The sequence below is a fragment of the Colobus angolensis genome, unplaced genomic scaffold (assembly GCF_000951035.1).
Source record: "Colobus angolensis palliatus isolate OR3802 unplaced genomic scaffold, Cang.pa_1.0 Scaffold83, whole genome shotgun sequence".
NCBI lineage: Eukaryota > Metazoa > Chordata > Mammalia > Primates > Cercopithecidae > Colobus > Colobus angolensis.
The window spans coordinates 1927447-1949306 of record NW_012122154.1 but is presented as its reverse complement, the minus strand read 5'-3'; the positions used below and the strand labels follow the sequence as shown (position 1 = coordinate 1949306).

Genomic DNA, 21860 nt, shown 5'->3' with positions numbered 1-21860 from the left:
AGCAAGACCCCTGCCACCACCATCCCCCAGCCCTGGGACCCATGCCATCTCTTGGGGAGCCTTACTCTTGCCCAGATGGGGAAGAATCCTATTCACCATCTTGAAGAGCCCAGCAGCCAGGACAGGGCAGCGCTGGCCATGTCATGAGCAGCCCAAAGCCGCACTCAGGTCAGGAGGCTGATGCTCTCAGGACTTGAACCTCCCTACAGCCCAGGTCTGGCCATTTGGGCTGCAGCCCATCTCAGTGGCTTCCTGAGAAGTAGAAACCCAGGAAAGGGAGAGGGCAAGGCAAGTAAGCTAGGTCAGGATGGCCCCTGGTGTTCCTCTCCCAGTCCTCAGGGGAGGAAAAACCAGCCTGACCGGAACCAGGACAGATGGTGTGGGTGGGGAGGGAGAGCTGAGTCTTGCAGGGAATAGTCCCTGTTCTAGGGGCCAGCTTCCCTCAGGTGCCACATTCCACAGCCCAGGAAGACAGGGGCCTGGCTTCCTTCTCACTCCCTCTCCCTGGAGTGGAGTACGTGAGCAGGCTCAGGCTCACTCCACACAGGGAGGCTCCTCCTCCCCCACACCGATCTTAGCCAGGGGTGTCTCTCTCGACCTTTGCCCTGCCCTACTCAATTTGGGCGTCATTTGACGCCTCTGCCCCACCTCAAGCTGTGACCCATTCCATCTGGACTGGGCAGGGAGAGTGCCAGACACAGGACAGAGAGAAAGGAAATGTCCAGGTGCCTGCCCGGATTCCCAGCACCCAGGAGAGGGCACCTGGGTGCTTCCCTGCTCCCTTCTGGCCGACAAACTTCCCTCCCATCAGGATCCTGGGAGGCTGTGGGGGCGATGCTGCCTCCCTCAAGAACAGACACTGGGCAGTCCCAGATGAGCAAGACCCCTCCGTAAGCAAAATCTTTCCATTTCAAAACCCATCTGATCCCATGACTCCTGAGGGGAAGCTTCAGCTCTGTACTCCCCGTCACCTGGGAAGGTTCCCGTCCAGAAACTCAAATTGTCCTCCCCGGATGCAGGGGTCTTGGACACTGCGAGCATTTTCACTGAACACCCGCTGTGTGCTGGAGGCCACCTCCACCCATCATAGGCCACAGCATCCTCCCTACCCACCTGCCTCCTCCCTTTACCTGGAGGCAGCCATGCCAGCTCCTCTCAGTTCCACTGGCATGGGTGTCTCCTCCCTGAGATGTCCGCCCTGACCGGCTCAGGCTCGACAGCGTTCCCACCCCCACCCACTCGCCCAGCACACACCACAGCTCTGTCTCCCCATCTAGACTTCGAGCTTCTGTATCTAGCCCCAGGGCTGACTCCAGCATAGTAAACGTTTAATGATTATTTGCCAAAATGGAGCCTTCTCCTGAAGCCCTTTTTTTTTTTGTTTTCATTTACCACCAATTATGGTCCACCCTCGGTGTGCCAGGCACCTTCTAGACTCTGGGCTTCAAGAGCAGGGCAGTCGAAAGCTGCCTGCCCTCCTGGGGCTTTCATTTGGGGGTAGGGGGCAGAATAGCAAAGCCAGGGAGGGGGTCAGCAAGGAAGGCCATTGAGGGGTGGTCAGGGAAGGCCTCTCTGAGGAGGTGACGCATGAACAGAGACCTGAATGAGGCAAAGGAGCCCTCAGACCCCCAGGGAAGATTATTCCAAGCCAAGGGCACAGCAGAGGCAAGATCCCTAAGGAAGAAGGAGCTTGGTCTGTTCAGGGAACACCAAGCAGGCCCAGCAGTTAAGAGGGGTGAGCCAGAATGAGGGTGTGCAGGAGATGAGCCCAGGGGAGGCCAGGACAAAGCACTCGGTGTCTGCAGTCTAATGGAGGCACTGGCTTTTATCCTGAGAGTAATGGTGCTCTGAGCAGAGGAGCACTGGGATGCCCTCCCAGCCCCCAGCTACTCCCTGTGGAATAGACCGTGGGGCCCAGGGAGATGGAGATCTAATAAGAGGCTCTAACAGAGTCCAGATGAGAGACACTGGGGGCTTGTTCTGGGGAGCCATCAGAGGACTTCAGGAACAGTGGCCTGGTGCAAGGGATATCTCCAGGGCAGAGCCAACAGGTCAGGCTGATGATTCATGGGGAGGACAAGGGAAGGAGAGAATCTTGCATGGCTCCTGGTTAAGGTGTGAGCCTCGCATTTGCAGTCAGGAAGCTGATCTGGGACGGCGGTTTAGCTGATGCCCCTCCAGAAGGACAGGAGTCACACCCGGGCCCTCCTGGATCTGTATTGGAAGGCGTTCTGGCAGAATTAGTCTCTACTAACCAAGCAATGACTCTACCCTGATCTCCGCCAGCCCAGCACTGATGCCCGCTGAGGGAGGGGATGGACAAGGGCTGTGTCCGCCTTGGCCCTGCCTTCACAGATGGAGCCCACAGTTAGGGGTTGCTATGAAAAGAGGTGACTTTCTTTTTCCTTTCTTTTTTTTTTTTTTTTTTTTGAGACAGAGTCTTACGCCATCACCCAAGTTGGAATGCAGTGGCGCAATCTCGGCTCACTGCAACTTCTACCTCCCGAGTTCAAGTGATTCTCCTGCCTCAGCCTCCTGAATAGCTGGGATTACAGGTGCCTGCTACCACACCGAGCTAATTTTTATATTTTTAGTAGAGGCAGGGTTTCACCATATTGGCCAGGCTAGTCTCAAACTCCTGGCCTCAAGTGATCTGCCCACCTCAGCCTTCCAAATCGCTGGGATTACAGGCATGAGCCACCGCGCCCGGCCAAGAGTCAGATGATTTCTAATGAAGATCTGTGTTTTCCACGTTTTCAAAAAAGCAGCAGTGAGCACGTCTCACCTCTATCATGGGTTGAGGGGAGTGCTTATTATTTTCAATTCTGACTCATTCCAGGCTCCACTAGCTTTAGGCTGGCAAGCGGGGCCTTGCAGACTTGGGGGAGGGGTGGTCAGGTGAGTGAGTTTCTGGACCAGGTGAGCAGGAGTTTGGGGGAGAAGGGGCATTCCTAATAGCAGCTGGAAGGAGCTTCAAAACTGCTCTGGAGACAGGATGCCGAGGCCCTGCTCATCCCGGCTCCAACCGGCTGCAGGATAAACATTCATCAGGCAGCAACCACAGAGAATCGCATAGCAAGATGGGCTGCCAGGAGCTGGGAACACCAGGAATGCCTGGGTCTGGGGACTCAGGGGGAGATGAGGGAGAACGGGGGAGATCCCCTTGCCCCAAGGAAGAGCAGGTGACGCCTGATCCCATGACAGGGGCCTGGTATCTGAAGGGCTTTTTGAAGTCAGTTGAAAGGGAACACCACCCCACCCCAAAGACACACACACAGAGTATTAACAGAAGACAAAGCCTCACTGGCTTCCTTAGGCATCTCACGTCCATTCCAGGCAGGAACTACCCAGTGCCAGCGTCAGCCCTCACTAGGCTGCCCAAGCACCAACCCGAGGCCTACCAGCCAGGCCAGCACCAGGGAGGCACAGGGGATGCGCCAAGGAACCACAGTGTCAGGAAGCATCTTCTGCCCTCCCCTGGCTCAGTCCTGCCAAGACCCTTCCCCCTCCAGTGGAATGTGCTAGAGTTGGAGAGGAAAGCGCTTCCTCCAAAGGCCTTGCCTGGGATTAGGGCTGGAGCCTGTGGGGATGAGAAGATCCACCAGAGATATCTGTCCTCGCTCAGTAAGTATACAATGAGGACCTGGCACACAGAAACCAAACAAACACTTCCCAACAGGGAGATCCGTGCCTGGGGCTTCAGAAGAAAGGGCTGGAGCATGGGGAGAAGAGGGGAGGCTTCAGGTACCCCAAGTTTCCTATTCCTGCCGTGTCCATGTTACCTCATCCTTACCCTCACCTTGACTGCGAAGAAACATAGTAAGCCTCTTCTTGGCCTTGCACAGTGGCTCGTGCCTGTAATCCCAGCACTTTGGGTGGCCAAGGCAGGTGGATCACCTGAGATCGGGAGTTCAAGACCAGCCTGACCAACATGGCGAAACCTCATCTCTAAAAAATTAGCTGGGCGTGGTGGTGGGCGCCTGTAATCCCATCTACTAGGGAGGCTGAGGCAGGAAGAATTGCTTGAGCCTGGGAAGCGGAGGTTGCAGTAAGCCGAGATCGAGCCACTGTACTCCAGCCTGAACAACAGAGCAAGACTCTGTCTCAAAAGAAAAAAAAAAGGAAAAAGAAACATAATAAACATCTAAAATCCCAGCAAACTGATTTAGACAAAACTCCTACACTTGTAGGATGGGGGCATAGAAATCTGCTAGCCCAGAGATTTTCAAGCCTCGCCTGCTGAGCCCTAAGCAGGGAGGTGGGAGCTGAGCGGATCTGCTGTGACCAGCCACACTCACACACACTTACACACCTCACACAGCATTCACACCGACTCATACAGACACGCACACATGCATACACATGTTCACACATACACTCACACACTCCCAGGCCTTCTCACACATGCACTCACACTGGTTTTATATACTCAGCTTTCTGAGAGATTTTGCTTCAGCAAAGATTCTCCCCCTTTTAAAGCCCAAACACATGCTTTAGCCTACCTCTGGCAGTTTATGTAGGTCAGAAAACTGAGACAGAATGGGGCCTCAGCCTGCCTAAAGCCTCACAGCTGGTGTCCCGCTCAGCAGAAACCAGCAGGCAGGGGACCCAGGGTGTCTGTCCCCAGGGCACGACCTGAGCTCGGGGAAGAGGAAGAGGTAAACACTGCAGGCTCCTGACAAAGGCAGGAGGCAGGCCAGGGTTGGAGGAGGGACACAGACCCGGGGCTGCCGGAGCTCAGACAGAGGGCACCCCGAATGAGAGACCAAGGCCTGGGTAAGCAGGGAGGGTGCCTGGAGGAGGGAGCCGTGCACAGCCCTAGGGTGAGCCATAGTAAATGGTGCCTGGAGTGCGGACATGGAGGTGGCAGATAGTGGGAAGTTCCAGTAAAAAAGAAATCTTATAAAGACAGGCCAAATGTATTGGCCTCTTCCTCTATGCCTAACTCTGTTCAAGTAAGTGGCATCCATGAACTTGTTTAAAGCCTCAAGGCTCCCCCATGCAACAGACACTGTCATCACTCCCATTTTGCCAACTAGGAAATTAAACTTGCCTAAGCCTAGTTTGGTAAGGCACAGAACTGGGATCTGAACCCACAAGGTCTGGGCCTGCACCATGCGGTCTAACCACTGTGCCTAAGGAAAACCGGGGAGCAGAGGCTGCAGAGCTGCTTCGAATCAGACAACAAAGGACCTCACAGGTCAAGCCACCAGATTTGATTTTTTATTTTTTTCCTGCAGAAGCCAACAGTGATTGTTTGAGCCAGGAGATGACACATGCAAAGTACCAGGTGAGTCAGACAGCAGGTGCAGGAAGCCCTGAGGCTGGAAACACAGGGCTATCGCCCAGCTGGGTCGACAGCCCTGTCCCAGCACACCCTCACTCCTTCCCTCTGCCGCCCCCCCATCATCGCCTTATCACCTCAAGACCCAAGGACCACAGCCGCCTCCCCCAGAGCTGACCTCTCCTGGCAACTCACCCCAGCACCAGGCTCATCTGTCTCAAGCCAGCTTTGATCCAATCCCTGCTCACAAATTCTCAGGGTCAGCCGGTTCTTTACAGCAGGAACTCAGCGTGTGGTCCTTCCACCCTCAGGACAGAACTCATGGGGAGGGGAGCCAGGGTTACTGAATTGAGTCTTTGTGAATGAACCTGCATCTTTAATAAGTCTGAATTTTTAATAAGTTCTTCAGGTGATTCTGAGGCTCACTGAAGTGTGAGAACCACTAGCCTAATGCATGAGATCCATGAGATATGGGAGAGGGACAAAAATGGAGGGCACCCTGAGTGAGGGAGTAAGGCCCGGATAAGCTGAAAGTGGGTAAGCTGAAAGCAAGATAAAGTGGCTGAAAGAAGCCTAGCCATGGGCCGTTTACCTGCTAACAGAGGAAGTCCACGTTAGCATAACTAAAACTTGCAGCATGAGGTAAGACACCTAGTTTTGCTGCTTTCTGTCTGGGTGATCCTGGATGCAGGTGATCAAAGCCTCACTTGGCACAGCTGCCAAATTGCCAAGAACTGAAAGGTCAAAAATTTTACTCTTTTTGCGAGTTAAAAAGTTGTCCTGCCACAGTTTTATGGATGCTGGCAGAAGACACGAGACCCTGGGTCAGAGACAAAGACTCACGGCACATTACTCACGGCACAGCAAGCAACTTGACCTTTATGTTGCAAAAAGCTGTGGGTTCAAATCCCAGCTTTGTGTCTTACTAAACTAAGCTTAAGCAAGTAGCCCCTTCACGCCAAGTACCATGAGGACAACACAAAGCTTGACTCTAGTGGATGCTACACTACATATACAATGGGTTTTGCATCACAGCTGAGGAACTCCACACTTTGGGGAACCAAATTTTTTATGATGGGCTGCAAGAAAACCTGTTTGATCTTTGCTCCAGAGAGAAATATTGTTATTATTATACAGAACAGTAAAAAATAAATAAATAAATAAATAAAAACCTGCCTCTTTTACAGAGGAAGATGTCATCTCTATCGTCCAAGGGCAAAGAATATGAGTAAACAGTTCCCAGAAAAGGAGCTACTAACACATCCTTGAAAAGACACACCAGAACAAAAGCCGTCAGTGCCTCTGATTGCAAGATGTGCAGAAATACAAAAGATCCACAGACAATTGCCTCCCCAAACAAGTGGGAATATCAATATTCATCTCTCATGAAGGTAACAAGCATTAAATCAGATAATGTGAGAGAAATTTCCTGGAAATAGGAAGACAATAACAATATGAGGCGATAAGAACATGAAGGCAAATAACTAAAGTGAAAGTAGAAAGTGATAAACTGGGAAACTCTTGCAACACAATTTATGGAGACAATAAAGCAGGAAGATATTCACAACCCTTATCACAGACCAAAGGTTAATATCTTTAGTATTTATAAAGGGCTTCTACAAATAACTAAGTAAGAAATCAAGAACCCTGCAGGAAAAAGGGCAAAGCACATGAGCAAACAGTTCCCAGAAAAGGAGCTATGAGTTGCATTTAGACTTATGAAAACGTTCAACCTTAATCGAGAAAAGAAATACAAATTTAGAGTACCATGAAATCCCATGATTTACATGTCAGATTGGTAACGATAAAAAGGTTTGCTAACTTACCATTTGTTGGAAATATGGGGAACTGGACATGCCACACATTGCTGGTAGTATAAGGTCTATGAATAGTCATTTCCAATATGTATCAAAATCTTAAGCCAAGAATGGTGGCATGCATCTTAGTCCCAGCTACTCAGGAGGCCGAGGTGGGAAGATTGCTTGAGTTCAGGAGTTCAAGGCTGCAGTTACCTGAGATTGTGCCACTGCACTCCAGCCTGGGAAACAGAGCAAGACCCTGTCTCAAAAAAAAATTTTTTTTTAATATAAATATTTGACCTGGCCGGGCGCGGTGGCTCAAGCCTGTAATCCCAGCACTTTGGGAGGCCGAGACGGGCGGATCACGAGGTCAGGAGATCGAGACCATCCTGGCTAACACAGTGAAACCCCGTCTCTACTAAAAAAATACAAAAATCTAGCCGGGCGAGGTGGCGGGCGCCTATAGTCCCAGCTACTCGGGAGGCTGAGGCAGGAGAATGGCGGGAACCCGGGAGGCGGAGCTTGCAGTGAGCTGAGATCGGGCCACTGCACTCCAGCCTGGGTGATAGAGCAAGACTCCGTCTCAACAAAAAATAAATAAATAAATAAATAAATAAATATTTGACCTATCAATTTCCCTCACAGGTGTTTATCTTTCAGATGTACTTCTGCACATGTGCCAAATGACATGAAGTACTAGGAGGCTCACTGCAGTATTATTTATAATAACAAAGACCAGAAATGCCTAAATGTTCATTACATGATACATACGATAAATACATATGATACCTGTGCAATAGAATACTGTGCCACCATCAAAAAGAATGAGGCAGCTCTGCATGGTATTGATAGGAAAGATGTTCAAAGTGTTTTATTAAATGAAAATGTAAGATGGCACAGTAATGTAGACAGTTTGCTATTATTTTTATGTGTGTGCCAGGGAAGAAGACATGCATATCTATGTTGGTAAATGCATTGGTTTTTTTAGAAGGATACACAAGCCAGTGAGATAGCAGGGGATGCTTCTGGGAAGGGAGCTAAGAGACTGCATTCAAAGAATGGAGAGACTAATGTTTTGCTGAATATCCTTTGTACTTTTAAAAATTTGTACTGAATTATGTAGGTATTACTTCTTCCCAAATATATTAATATATTATATATTATATTATGCAGAATTATATATTATATATAATATATATAATGTAATAATTATGTATTATACATTATATAATATATATTACATATATATTGGGGAAGAAGTAATACATGCATAATTCAGTACAAAGTTATATATCTGTAAAAAAACAAAACCTAACTTGGGCATTCAGATCTGCCAAGAGGTTTGGGGGGTGCTGGGACCCCAGGCCTGGGCCCTGCAGGAGCTCACAGCCTCACTCTTTCTGGATCTGCTGGCTGCAGATGGCCACTCTGAGCAGTTTCTTGCTTTGCCCAAAGCCATGACCAGGAAACACCATTCATTCCCTCATTCACTCGTGTGCTGTACATGGGCTCTGAGCCAGGCCCTATGCCACACGCAGAATTCGAGACAAAAGAGACTCAGGCCAGGCCCCCAGCAACCTCCCTGCAGATGGGAGAGGGAAGAGTGGGGGAGGGAAGGATCTATACAAATAGTTAAAAAAACAGAGGCCCAGCAATATAGTGTAGCAGGTAAGATTAATAAGTGACCATGTACCAAGGCAGTGACAGGCCTGGGCTTTGAAAAGAGCCACACCTTGGGGTGAGAGCCACTCATTAGCCAGGCCCAGGTATTCACCTCCCCAAGCTCCAGTTTACTCCCCTATAAAACATGGACCATAATCACACCAGTGTGGCATGTGGTTTAGGGCCTGAGCCTTGGAGCCAGGGTGGCCTGGGTTTGATTCAGAGAGCCACCATTTTATTTCAAAGCCATGTCATGCAATGCCTGTTACCTCACCTGGCAGAGCCTCAGTGTCCCCGCCTCTAAAATGAGGCTAAAAACACCAACTTCAGAGGGCTTTCAGGGGAGTAAATGAAAAATCAGGTGTGAAGCACAGTATCTGGCACTCCATAAAATCAATAGCTATTACCAGCAACGTGAAGGTTAAATGGCATGTATCAGTCATCACCGCAAGAGACAACCACTCAGCAGGTGTGGACTGGGAGGAGCTTTTTGTTTTGTTTTGGGGGTTTTTTGTGTTTGTTTGTTTGTTTGTTTGCAGAGATGGGGTCTTGCTCTGTCACCCAGGGTAGAGTGCAGTGGCGCAATCCTAACTCATTGTATCCTCAAATTCCTGGGCTCAGGTGATCCTCCCACCTCAGCCTCCTCGGTAGCTAGGACTACAGACATGCACTACCATGCCTGGGCCAATCTTTTTTTTTTTAGAGACATAATCTTGTTATGTTGCCCAGGCTGGTCTTGAACTCCTGAGCTTAAGCAATCTGCCTGCCTCAGCCTCCCAAAGTGCTGAGGTTACAGGTATGAGCCACCATACCTGGCCAGGTATAGGTTTTTATAAAACACTTTGTGAGAGGATAGGCACAGGGGCTCACACCCATAATCTCAGCACTTTGGGAGGTCGAGCAGGTTGACTGCTTGAGTCCAGAAGTTCAAGATCAGCCTGGGTAACATCTCTACAAAAAATTATCAGGGCATGGTGGTGTGTGCCTGTAGTTCCAGCTACTCGGGAGGCTGAGGTGGGAGGATTACCTGACCCCAGGAAGTTGAGGCTGCAGTGAGCCATGATCACACCACTGCACTCCAGCCTGGGTGACAGAGTGAGACCATGTCTCAAAAAAAACAAAAAAAAACAAAACAAAAATTTTTGTGGGAGTGGGAGTCGCTCACTGCTCCCTGTGCGGTAGGGTGGAGGGAAGGGGAGTGTTATTCCAAAAAACTGAGACTTGAAGAATGAGGAGTGGAAAGAAAAGGGCTCAGGTGGTGGATGTTTCTGGCACAGGGAAAGTTGTGGGGAATGGCCTGGCCAAGTGAGACAATGCAGGGAGTTCAAGGAGCAGTTCAGTGTGTTGGAGGCATAACACTGGGAGAGAGTCGAAAGCCTGGAGGCTGGGGAAGGCAGGGGAGGGGACTGGTGCTGCCTGCGGGTCTGTTGGCAGTGGTGCTGTGGGTGGATAAGAGACAAGCCAATGGAGGGCCTCACAGAGGGGACAACTGCAAGGGTCCGACTCATCATGCAGGTCCTGAATAAAGCCGTGCTGGGCCTGGAGAAGGGTGGGTCAGGGAGAGATGGACACTGAACAGAAAGTCTCACCTCACATCCAGGAGGCCCCCCGCCAGCCCCGCCATTCCACAGGCACTGACTGTTGCCAGTCAGCCTCAGAGGCCAACTGCATGTATTTGGAAATGAAGCAAGGCACTGGCCATGTCCAGGCAGGCTTTCCAGCCCTGTCCCCCAAAATCATAGTCTTCCTGCAATTTCACACAAGTGCAGGCCATGGTGCTTAGGTTCTCAAATGCCTGCCTCTACTCAGGCTATCCCATCCATCTCCAGGGTCCTTCCCCTCGGCCATCACAGGTTGAAACTCTGCCTCTTCACCATTGCCTGGAGTAGACAGAATAATGGCCCTCCAAAGATGTGCCAATCAGAACCTGTGAGTATGTGCCTTCCATGGCAGAAAGAGACTTTGCAGATGTGATTACATCAAGGATCTTGGAATGGAGGTTGGGTTATCCTGGATTATCCTATTGAGTCCAAGGTAATCACAAGGGTCCTTGTAAGAGACAGGCAAGATAGTCAAGGTCACGGAGAGGAGCTGGGACCGTGGAAGCAGAGATCAGAGTGAGGCACTTTGAAGGAGGAAGGTCCCACAAGCCGAGGAAGGCAGGCAGCCCCTGGAGGCTGGAAGAGGCCAGGAGACAGATTCTCCCACAGAGCCCCTAGAAGGAAAGCATTTCTGATGACCTTGATTTTAGCCCATAAAGTCCATTTCAGACTTCTGACTTCCAGGCCTAGAAGATAGTAAGTTTGTGTTGTTTTAAGCCACTGAGTTTGCCACTACTTGTTACAGCAGCAACGTGGGACTCATACATCACCTCTTCCTTCAGGCTTGTGTGATCCCTGGCACCCACTCTTCCTCCTCTGAGCCCCTCTGGTGCTTTACCTGACCCTCTCTCGGGCATTGTCCTCTCCCTATATGGGTGAGAATTCATTGGCTCTTGTCCCCTCTATCAGCCAGTGAGCTTCTCGAGGCTGGGGTCTGGCTCGTATTTGTGCCCCCCTTGCCCAGCCACTGGTTGTGCTGATAATTCTCCCTGGATCCTTAGATCCACTCTCCACCCTCCTCTGCCCTGCTGTGTACCTGGAAGGCTGATCCCTGCGTCACTGTCTCCTTTCCCTCCAGCTGCCCCATTGGAATCAGCCATTCATCAGGAGGCAGCAGAAGATGGAGAACAGGAAGAACGGGGCCTGTGTATCAATCCCCTCACCTCTCTTTGCCCAGCCATGGTTCTGGCCGCAGCTGCTCGCTCTGAGGCTCCTGCAGGGCAGCCCTCCCCTAGCCACACCCCCTCAAACTCCCTTTCCCCATCCCACAGCTTCCCACTGCTCCACTCTGGGCTGTCTGATCCCTGCTGCTCCAGTCCACACCTCTAGAAAGAGTTCTCTCTCTACACTCGGTCAACCCTGAGAGTCCATCATATTCTGTGGGGTCCCTGGTGGATGCAGGTGTGGCTGATCATCTACATGGACAGCCAGGTGCAACATGCCTGATAGATGTATGGCCACTGTTTCGGTCTGTCTGTCTTAGATGGTGGCCCCACAGGGTTGGCTGGGAGGGGCATTCCCCATCCCCAGCACACAGGCAGGAAGAAAGGTGTTGGCACTAGGAGAAGACCAGGAGGGACCGTGAACAGGATAAAAAAGCAGCCAGACCCTCACCCCATCTCTCCTCACACAGACCCACACACTGACAGGTACCAGGCCACATTTCTTCTGCCCACCCTCACCCCTAGGGAGCTCAGGGCAGCGCAGAGGCTGGGCAAGTGGGACTGGCGGGGTATCATGCCTTGGTCCCAGAGGGCTGCCTCCCTGCCTGGTAGGTCTGCGCCTGGTGCTGCCAGGCCCGGCCCAGCCTCCACACTCCTTCCCCTTAACACCACAATCTGAGCTGGTGAGTGACTCATCCCACCGTCCTCCTACGTGCCCCATCCCTGACCCCACCAAACTCGGCCTCTCTTGGCTCCATCTCTGCACTGGCTCACAGCAGCCAGAGCACGTCCACCCCCACGCCCTGCACCACAGACTAAGGCAGCTCACTGCACCTCAACGAGGAAGAGCCGGGCTCTGACATTCCCAGCCTGCATCTCCAAGGAGGTGACTGTACTGACAAGTGGACAGGACCCCAAGGCCCCCACACTGACACACTGGATCAGGCAACTCTGCTGTCTCTTGACATCCATGATGTTCACTCCTTACAGCAACTTTCCAAGGGAGAGGACTACTGCCCATTTTACAGATGAGGAAACTGAGGCTCGGGGAGGTTACATGACATGGCAGGTGGTAGTGGAGCTGACTCCAAAGCCCCCTGCCTTCCTCTGTAGCATCTCCCCCTCTACCCTGAGCCAAACTCGGGGGAGCCATGAGTTGTGTAGGAAAGGGCTTGGGCGCTGGCTTGGTGGTCCAAAGCCCTGAGGCCAGGCTCCGCCTTCCATCAGCTGGCTGACTTCGGGCAAGCCCTCAGCCTCTCTGAAACTGTTTTCCAGTCCATAACAGGTACAGTGATCCTGCCCCGCCCACCTCACCGGGCATTCAGAGGCTAAGAGAGAAGAAGCTGCGTCTGCAAAGTGAAGTCTGCTGTAGGTAGTCGTGGGGTGCGTCCGCGGCCCGCCACGGGAGCCCGGAGAGAGGCGGTGATGTCCGCTTTGGAGCCAACCTCGGCTCAGGACAGGGCAGGCTGCTGGCCACAAGGCCACGGCTTTGCAAGCTCCCCAGAAAGGGGGCAGCTTCCTTTATCCTCAGACTGAACATCTCCCTCCGCCACCGGTGCGGGAGGAGCCCAGGGCCTCCCCAACTCGGCGCCACAGCGCCTCCTGGAGGCCGCGCGGGGGGACTCGCCAACCTGCCTGCAGGCGGGCTCCTTCCTCCTACCGCCTCCCTCTGCACCCCTGACCCTGCTCAGTGCTGTGTGAGAGGAACGGTCAGAGGGAGCCCGTCTGGGCAAAGGCAGGCCCCACACTGCTCCCTGGCCTCCCTACAGCAACAAAGGGACGTTGAGCTGAGAGCAGTACAAGAGAAAGAGCTCCAGGAGGGCTGGAAGTCCAAATGCCTGCATTCTACCCCTGTGGCCCTGGGCATGTGTCTTCCCCTCTCTGGGCCACAGAAGAGTGGAGGAGGCCACCTCTCTAAGGGAAAGAGCGCTCCCCTCCCAGCGCTAAAACTGATTTCTCTGACACTCAATTTCCTGGTGTGTAACATGGCCACAAGGGGCCGCTGCAGCCACAGTTGTGAAGGAAACAGTTCACACCTGGCTATATAGTTCATGGATAGTTGGTGGGGTTTTATAGGCTCTTGTTCATTTCCGTAAAGTCTTCCCTGGACTTGGCAAACTTTTCCTCTGAAAATTCCAAAGTGTAACCAAGAAGGGGAAGGAAGAGAAGAAACCAAGAGAAGGGCAAAGAGGATTTTATTTTGTTCGTGTTTGGACCTAAGAGAAAAACCAGAAAGCTTTCCCCTGCAGCTGAGAGGAGCCACAACATTGGAGAGAGATAGGAGAGGCCCCTCGGGGAGAAGAAAGCTTGGGGAATGCAGATCTCTCTTTAAGATTGATGACTTTCAGAATCATAAATCAGTAGAGCCAGAGAGTCCTCAGTCCTCACCCCATTCGTTTATCGGTCATGCTTGCACACATGAGTTCAACAAGCACTGGCCTCTGCCTCTCCTTGCAGAAGTGACTTGTTTAGAAGTTAGCACAGCTAGTTCCCGTCTGACTGGACCATTGTTATCTGAGAATTGAGGGTCAAAGTCAGATCTTCCCACCTCAGAGGAGAAGCCTTCTCTAAACACAGGAGGGGCTCAGCAGGGTAGGGTACTGGAAAGAGGACTCACTTCAGAGCAAAGTCAGCCAGGCCCTGTCACTTAAAAGCTATGCGACCTTGGGCAAGTCATTGAACCTGTCTAAGACTCAGGGTACTGAGACAGCAAGACCTTCCTCGAGTTGCCAAGATGAGAATTAATGAGTCTGTCTAATGTGCCTGGGACCTACCAGAAGCTCAGCCAGTGGAGTCATTAAATTTTGTCTTTATTATTAGCAATACAGTTCTTTTAGCACACATTGCAAAGGATGGTATACCCAGCTCAGGGGCATAAGGTGTGTGACTGCAAGTACATCAGAGAAAACAAGGTGCGATGAACTGGCGTGGGCATTTGTTGGGACAACGACAGGGCCCTGGCCTGATCAGGGGAAGGATGGGGGGAAAGGAGATATTGGGGGTGCTGAGAGGTGGGGATAGAGGAGGGGCACTGTCCCCACTACTCTGCATGCTCAGCTTCTGCAGTCCCGAGTAGAGACCCAACTCTCTTTCTCCTTGTCCCATTCTGCCTAAGGCCTGGAGCTTCTCAGAAACTCTGACAGGACATGTGTCCATCTTCAGTGGGGACCGTCCCCCTCCTAGAAGTCCCCTGTCCTGCTGGGGAGGACAGGTCAGGATGAGGGCAGCAGCCACCCGGCAGCCTCCATCAGAGATCATCAGTGTTTCCCACCATGAATTCAGCAACGCATCTCATGGTCAAATCCACAGGGGATTTCTGGGTTCTGTAGCCTCCTCTTGGAAACTTACAAAGCACTTTAAGCAAACAAAAGCTTTGGCCAGGTGCAGTGACTCACGCCTGTAGTCCCAACACTTTGGTTGGGAGGCCAAGGCCAAAAGCTTTGAGAAGTCCTGAAAAAAAAAAAAAAAAAAAAAAAAAGATTTGGTTTGTTTATCTCCATGTTTTCCACTGGATTTGACCACAAGAGTTTTGTTTGGGGTTATTTTATATTAATTAACACCCCAGGGAACATACACTGGAATATCCAGGGGCCCAAAGAACTCAGGATGGGGCTCCAGTTAAGAACTATTATGTTTAAGACCAGCCTGGCCAACATAGTGAAACCCCATATCTACTAAAAATACAAAAAATTAGCTGGGTGTGGTGGAATGTACCTGTAATCCCAGCTACTTGGGAGACTGAGGTGGGTGGATCACCTGAGGTCAGGAGTTTGAGATCAGCCTGGCCAACATAGTGAAACCTTGTCTCTACTAAAAATATAAAAAATTAGCCGGGTGTTGTGGCAGGTGCCTATAATCCCAGCTACTCGGGAAGCTGAGGCGGGAGGATCACTTGAACCAGGAGGTCAAGGCTGCAGTGAGCCGAATGCACTCTGGCCTGGGTGACAAAGGGAGACTCCACCTAAAATTTAAAAAAAAAAAAAAGAACTAGTATGAAGGGGATACTCTCAGCAAGTATCCCCTGCCCCAACTTTTTGTACCTCAAACATGGCTATTTGCTGTGGATTCTGAATTTGCTTTGTTGCCTTTGTATTTTGCGGAGTTTTCCATTAGGGCTGACAGAAGTTCCTTTGGGAAAATCCTAGCATGTGTTAGTCATGCCGAGGGGAATGGAGGGAAGGCACTTGGCTTTGTTCTCATTTGGGCCTGAGAGGAGGGAGAACAGTAGGACCCCTGGGGCTGCGGGGCTGGCGTGGCCTGAGATGGATGTGAGATCCAGGGGCAGAGAAAATGCTAAGAGCTTTTTGGACCATGGATTTTCCATGACTTAGAAAGTCAGTAGAGCCCGCCCTCCCTGGTGCCCTCATTCCTTCATTGCCACTGCATTTGTTCCACACACTGAGGAGTCTGGTGAGGAAACTGAGGCCCAGAGACAAGAAATACCTGGGACAGACACTCACTATTCATGGGTGGCTGCTTGCTTTCCAAGAAGACATTTCCAGAGCTTTCCTGCTCGTGGGAGGCATCTGTGATTGTTTTAGACAGCATGAGGTGAAGAAGGTGGGATTGCGGGTCACACCCATTCAGATCCTTTGAGAGCTGAGTTATGTCATCTCTCTGAGCCTCAGTTTCCCATCTGGGAAGCTGGTGGTAGTGAGAAATAAGGAAGATGACTTCTATACAGGCTTGCCACCGTTCCAGGACAGACGAGGCCCAGCTGCCATACAGAGGAGGTGACAGCCTGGAGCGGGGTCAGGGTGCAGAAGGAGGCACCTAGAGGAAGGGGCAAATGAGGAGAGAGGCTGTTGTCCATGCAGCACACTCTTTGGAGGGCGAAGGGACCCAACTCAGACACAGGTCCCTCAGGTCGGGGGCAGGAGCCTCTGAGGTGGGGGGGCCGGTGACAGGCACGTGGGAACTCCTACGCAGGGACACGCCCCTGCCCTGGGGGTTACTCAGTGGGACTGGGAGTTTGGCAGGTGGTGCTCCCCAGTCCAACACTGCTTCTGTGGGTCAGGATGAAGACTCATCTTCTTGCCTGTGACCTCCTCCATGAGGGGCTTATCCAGAACAAAAGCTGTGGGCAGTTCCTGACCAACAGGTTCTCCTCCCCTACTGCAGGGCTAAAAAAAGGTGAAAACAAAAGGGACATGTGCTTCTCTGTGACTCTCGGGGTACAGTTCAGTCTCCCCACTATGAGCAAGTCCTCCACGACTGACCCCCTACTCCCCACCAGCTCTCCATCATCCCTCATCAGCCCCTCCTCACCCTCTGCACAGTAGCCCCAGCAAGTTCAAGTTCCAGCTCCTCCAGTGGGCCACTTTCAGTCACACCTCCAGGCCTTCACTGATGCAGTTCCCCCTGCCCAGAACTACCCACCCCCAACACCCACACACACACACATACACACCACCACCACCACCACCACCACCACCTCCACCTCCAACAAATATCACCTCCACCAAATATCACCACCACCAAATATCAAATATCAAATCCAACATCTTCCTAGTGTATTGGCCCAATACTTTCTCCAAAGAATGTTCCCTGACTCCCGAGACTGTGTTAATTGTTTCTGCTGTATGGCCCAGAGTCCCTGGGCTTCCCCCTAATGGAATGCAGCATACTGTATGGAGGTGACTGTTACCTGTTGGTCTCCCCAACAAGACTCTGTGGGGCAGACTCTGCCTGAGTCACTGTAGTAACCCCAGCCTCTAGCCCCATGCCTGGCACAGAGCAGGCCCTCGGTGAGTACTCATTGAATGAAGGAGTCAATGACAGGCGGAGTCTCCACTTGGGGCCCCCAGTGAGCAGAGAGCTTGGGGAAGCTAACCTTCCTCCCCACCCACACCTCACCTTTGGATCTCAAGCTTGACTTATGGGTTTGGTGTTGATTTACTTCCCTGAGGTTTCCCTCCGTCTTGACAAATGCTCCTTCTGACGACCCCAACATGACTAAGTCATGATGAAGGCAAGAGATGAAAGGAATCATGTATGAGAGTTTGGCCTGAGTTCAGGTGAGGATGGCATGTCTCTGAGGTTGAGGGTGCTGGTGGCAGCAAAGACAGATTGAGGGATTCCTGGGTGGGAAGAAAGCTCAGGAAGATCAAAGCCGTCAGAGGACACATTAAGGGAGGAGACCACCCCTCATATCGTCGTATGCCCAATTTCTGCCTCCAAAGAAAGAAGAAGTAAAAACTAAAAGGCAGAAATGAAATCCACAGGCAGACAGCCCAGCGCTGCACCCTGGGCCTGGTAGTTAAAGATCAACCCCTGACCTAATTGGTTCTGTTATCTATAGATTACAGACATTGTATAGGAATGCATTGTGAAAATCCCTATCTTGTTTTGTTCCGATCTAATTACAGGTGCAACCGATGCATGCAGCCCCCAGTCACATACCCCCTGCTTGCTCAATCAATCACGAGCCTCTCACATGCACCCCCTTAGAGTTGTGAGCCCTTAAAAGGGAGAGGAATTGCCCACTCGGGGGGCTCGGCTCTCGAGACAGAAGTCTTGCCGATGCCCCCGGCCGAATAAACCCCGTCCTTCTTTAACTAGGTGTCTGAGGAGTTTTGTCTGAGGCTTATCCTGCTACAACATGAGTGTCACACCCAGCATGTGGGTGCAGAGCCATCCTTAGGGACTGTCTGTCCTTGCTGGGTTATTCACCCAGGACCCCTCTGCACCCACACTCTGGTTCTGACACTCTTGTGTCCCCTGACAGCTTTGATCTTCCTGGGGAGAGATCAGGGTACATTTTGGAGAAAATCGAGGCCACAGCACAATCTTAAAAAGTGTTAAAAACTGTTAGAGGCCAGATAGGTCATGCTAAGAGCAGGAGATAGGAAGCCAGATCAACACTGGTGTGGGTGACTTGGGCCAGGAACTTTTCTTCTCTGAGCCTCAGTTTCCTCATCTGTAAATGGAAGCAACAATAGCAACCTCACACAGTTGTGAGAAATCAGCAAAATGATATATGGAAGCTTCCTGGCCCATGCCCATCCTAGGACACCTCCCCAGCCACCATGGCCAGGTCAGGAGACCCCATCTGAAAGTACAGCCCATCCTTCTCATCACCGATGGCACTCGCTCAGCACTCGCCCATCTGCCTGTCTGCCTCAGGCACCAGACTGTGAGCCCATGGGGGCAGAGACCTCGTCTGTTCTGCCCACAATTCCATCTGTTCCCAACCCCTGACACAGAATAGGCACCCAATGAAGATCTGTTGAATGAATGAATGAATGAATGAATGAATGAATGAATGAATGACTTAAAGAGGGGATTAAAATAGACAGGGACTCCAATATGAGATTTTCAAAAAGAGGCAGGTGAGGACCTACCACGCCTTACCTTTCCTCACGGTCTTTTAACTTCATGTCGTACTATTTTGTCTGGGTTTTATTTTGTTGTCATTGCCTCATTTCTTGAACATTTTTTCTGGTTTCACAAGAGTTCCCTCAGACAATCCCAGTGGAGCTCGGTCTAGTAAGAGGAACAGAGAAAGGAACTGATTTTATTCCTGTTTGGGCCTGAGATGGGGAGCACTTCAGAGCCTGAAGCCAAGAAGCTGCAGCAGCAGCAGCCTCCACAACCAAGAAGGACATTCCAAGGGGCGGGGACTCAAGATCAAAGCTCTAGAGATTTGGGTAGAGATTTGCGGAGTGTTAGAATGATATGAATAATAATACAGACCCTTCTCTGTCATCCTCCTCCCTCCACTGTTTGCTCGTTCCCCCATTCCTCCCTTTGACGAGCACAGACCCAGGGCCTTCTGGGGGGAAACTGAGATCCCAGAAAAGAATCTACCTGTGTCAGGTCACTCATCTTATCCTCAGCTCTTTGTACCTCCCACGTAAGACTTTTTTCTTTCCTTTTTTCCTTTTTTTTCTTTTTTTTTTTTTTTTTACTTTAGAGACAGAATCTCATTCTGTTGCCCTGGCTGGAGTACAGTCGTATGATCATGGTTCATAGCAGCCTCAAACTTCTGGGCTCAAGTGATCCTCCCACCTCAGCCTCCCAAGTAACCCAATAATTAGGACAACAGGTGCATGCCACCATGCCAGTCTAATTTTTTTTTTTTCTTTTTTTGGTAGATACAGGGTCTTGCTCTGTTGCCCAGGCTGATCTCAAATTTCTGGCTTCAAGTGATCCTCCTACCTCAGTCTCTCAAAGTGCTGGGAATACAGACATGAGCCACCACACCCAGCCCACATAAGGCATTTTTGACAAGCCTCTGCTTATGGGATTTGCTAGCCTCTGTATTCCTTTGGGGCTCAATAATTGCTCAAGGCCATAGAGAACAGGAAACAGAGCACCAGCTTTGGAGCCAGGCCAAACTGGAATTATATCTTATATTTTTGCTTGATCATTTACAAGCTGTGTGACCTTGGACAAGTTACTTTAATCTCAAATCTAACTTAGAATTTGCTCGTCTATAAAACGGGCTTCATAATCCCAGTGTCCTTGGATCAGGCTTCCTAGATTCAGTTCCTGTCTCCACTGCTTAGGATCTGTGTGACCTTTTTGGCAAGTCATTTAATCTCGCTGAACGTGTTTCCTCATGTGTAAAATGAAAACGTGGACAGCATCATGAGATTGCTGTGAGGATTAGATAAGGGGTTTATTCCCTTATCTTATATCAAGTGCTTAGCAAAGTGCCTGGAACATTATTAAGTGTGCCATCAGTGTTAGTTCTTGCTCCTTCCTTGTGGATAATTGTTCTTATACTTAGTTGCCCGGAATTCCCCCTCTGGTGTCTGTGCCTCCCTGCTATAGAAGCCAGAAATTAGCCTTCCAACCTCCCTTGCAGCTGGAGCACAGACACATAATCAGTCACACACATCACAGAAGCCTGTAAGCTGGGAGCTAATTGTCCTAAAAAAGGGAGGCACCTGGTTGAATCCATGCTGGAAGCAACAACTGCAGACCTCCAGCTTCTATAAGCAGCAGTGCCACAAGTTTGGTGATAGCGCCAAGTGGAATGGGTTACTGAATCTGCACCTGCAGATGGTGGCAAGCATGGGGTTCCTCTGGGCTGTGCTGCCTTCAAGCCTGTTCCCTGGGAGTTCTTCCTGGAGAGTCTATGGCTTACCTAACATCCTTTAACAAACTGGCTTCAGAGTGTGGCTTCCCTTCTTTGCAGGCAAAAACCCTGATAGATACAGAATTTAGTAACAAGAGTGATTACTGGCATGAGACTTCTAAAAGATCTCTGTTTGGGTGTCCAAAAGACAATGTAAATTTAGCATGTCTGAAACTGACTCCCCATCTTCCATCCCACAACTCCTATCATCTAATTGCTCAGACAAAAGACTCAGAGACCTCCTTGACTTCTTTCTTTTATAATATGCAGTCCTTCAAGAACTCCCGGCAGTGCTATCTTCAGGTGATGCCCAGCATCCAGCCACTTCTGACTATCTTCACTCTGAGTGCCAGGGGCTCTTCACCTGGATTACCTCCCTGCAAACTGGGCTCTCTGTTTCTGCTCTTAGCCTCACAGCCTCTCATCAAGTGGCCTGTCACTCCTCTGCTCAAGGCCCTGTGTGTTAGGATGATTGTCAGCACTAGCTGCTGTGCCTGGAGTGGTCCCCACACATGCTTGACTGCCTCCCTCACTCCGTCAAGTTGATACAGAAGGGCTGGGCTCCTGGCTAAACCCTACCCTTAAGCCTGGAACCTCAGCCCTAAAGGACCCCATTTTTCCCAAAAAATGTTACCTTTTTGGCCTGCCTGCCCACATGCTCTGCCCATAAAAGACTCCAACTGGCAGATCAACACAAGTGGCTTAGCACTGAGGATACAAGCAACTGAGCAGTGAGCAGAAAAGCAGCTGAGCATCGGAGACTATGGATAGATCTGGCTAACTTCAGATGGTGCAGCTTTGGAGAGGGGCCCTGCCGGGGACGGTGGGGCTTCAGGGAAAGATCACCATCCCATCCCCTTTCCATCCTCCCTTTCCACTGAGAGCCACCCGAAGCTCAGTAAAGTATTCTACATTCGTCACCTTTCAAACAGTCCATGTGACCTGATTCTTCTTCCTGGATGCCAGAAAAGACCCTGGGTGCTGAGAAGGCAGTGGCTGCCACCCTGACCCTCCACTGAACTGGTTGGTATTTGGCCATCCCTTAACAGCAGAGCTGAAAGAACATGGACGCTGCTGCAGGGCCGGAACAGAGCGTTCCCGCCAGAGAGGAGCGACTGGCCGGTTCCAGCATTCATTTGCTCCCGTTCCCACACTTGCTCCCACAAGGAACGGCCAGCAACAGGCTGAGTAAAACAAAGTGCTCCTTAGCCGGGTGTGGTAGTGCACGCCTGTAATCCCAGCTACTCGGGAGGCTGAGGCAGGAGA

The 21860-nt window shown here is 50.9% G+C and overlaps 1 long non-coding RNA gene across 1 annotated transcript; it reads right to left on the bottom strand.

Moving 5' to 3' along the window:
• Nucleotides 1–13687: 13687 nt before the first annotated feature.
• LOC105503037 lies at nt 13688–19077 on the bottom strand. The gene is made up of 3 exons (XR_001000430.1): nt 18863–19077; nt 15970–16632; nt 13688–14959 (listed from the first exon to the last, which is right to left on the bottom strand). It is a non-coding gene; the product is annotated as an uncharacterized LOC105503037 (long non-coding RNA).
• Nucleotides 19078–21860: the final 2783 nt, after the last annotated feature.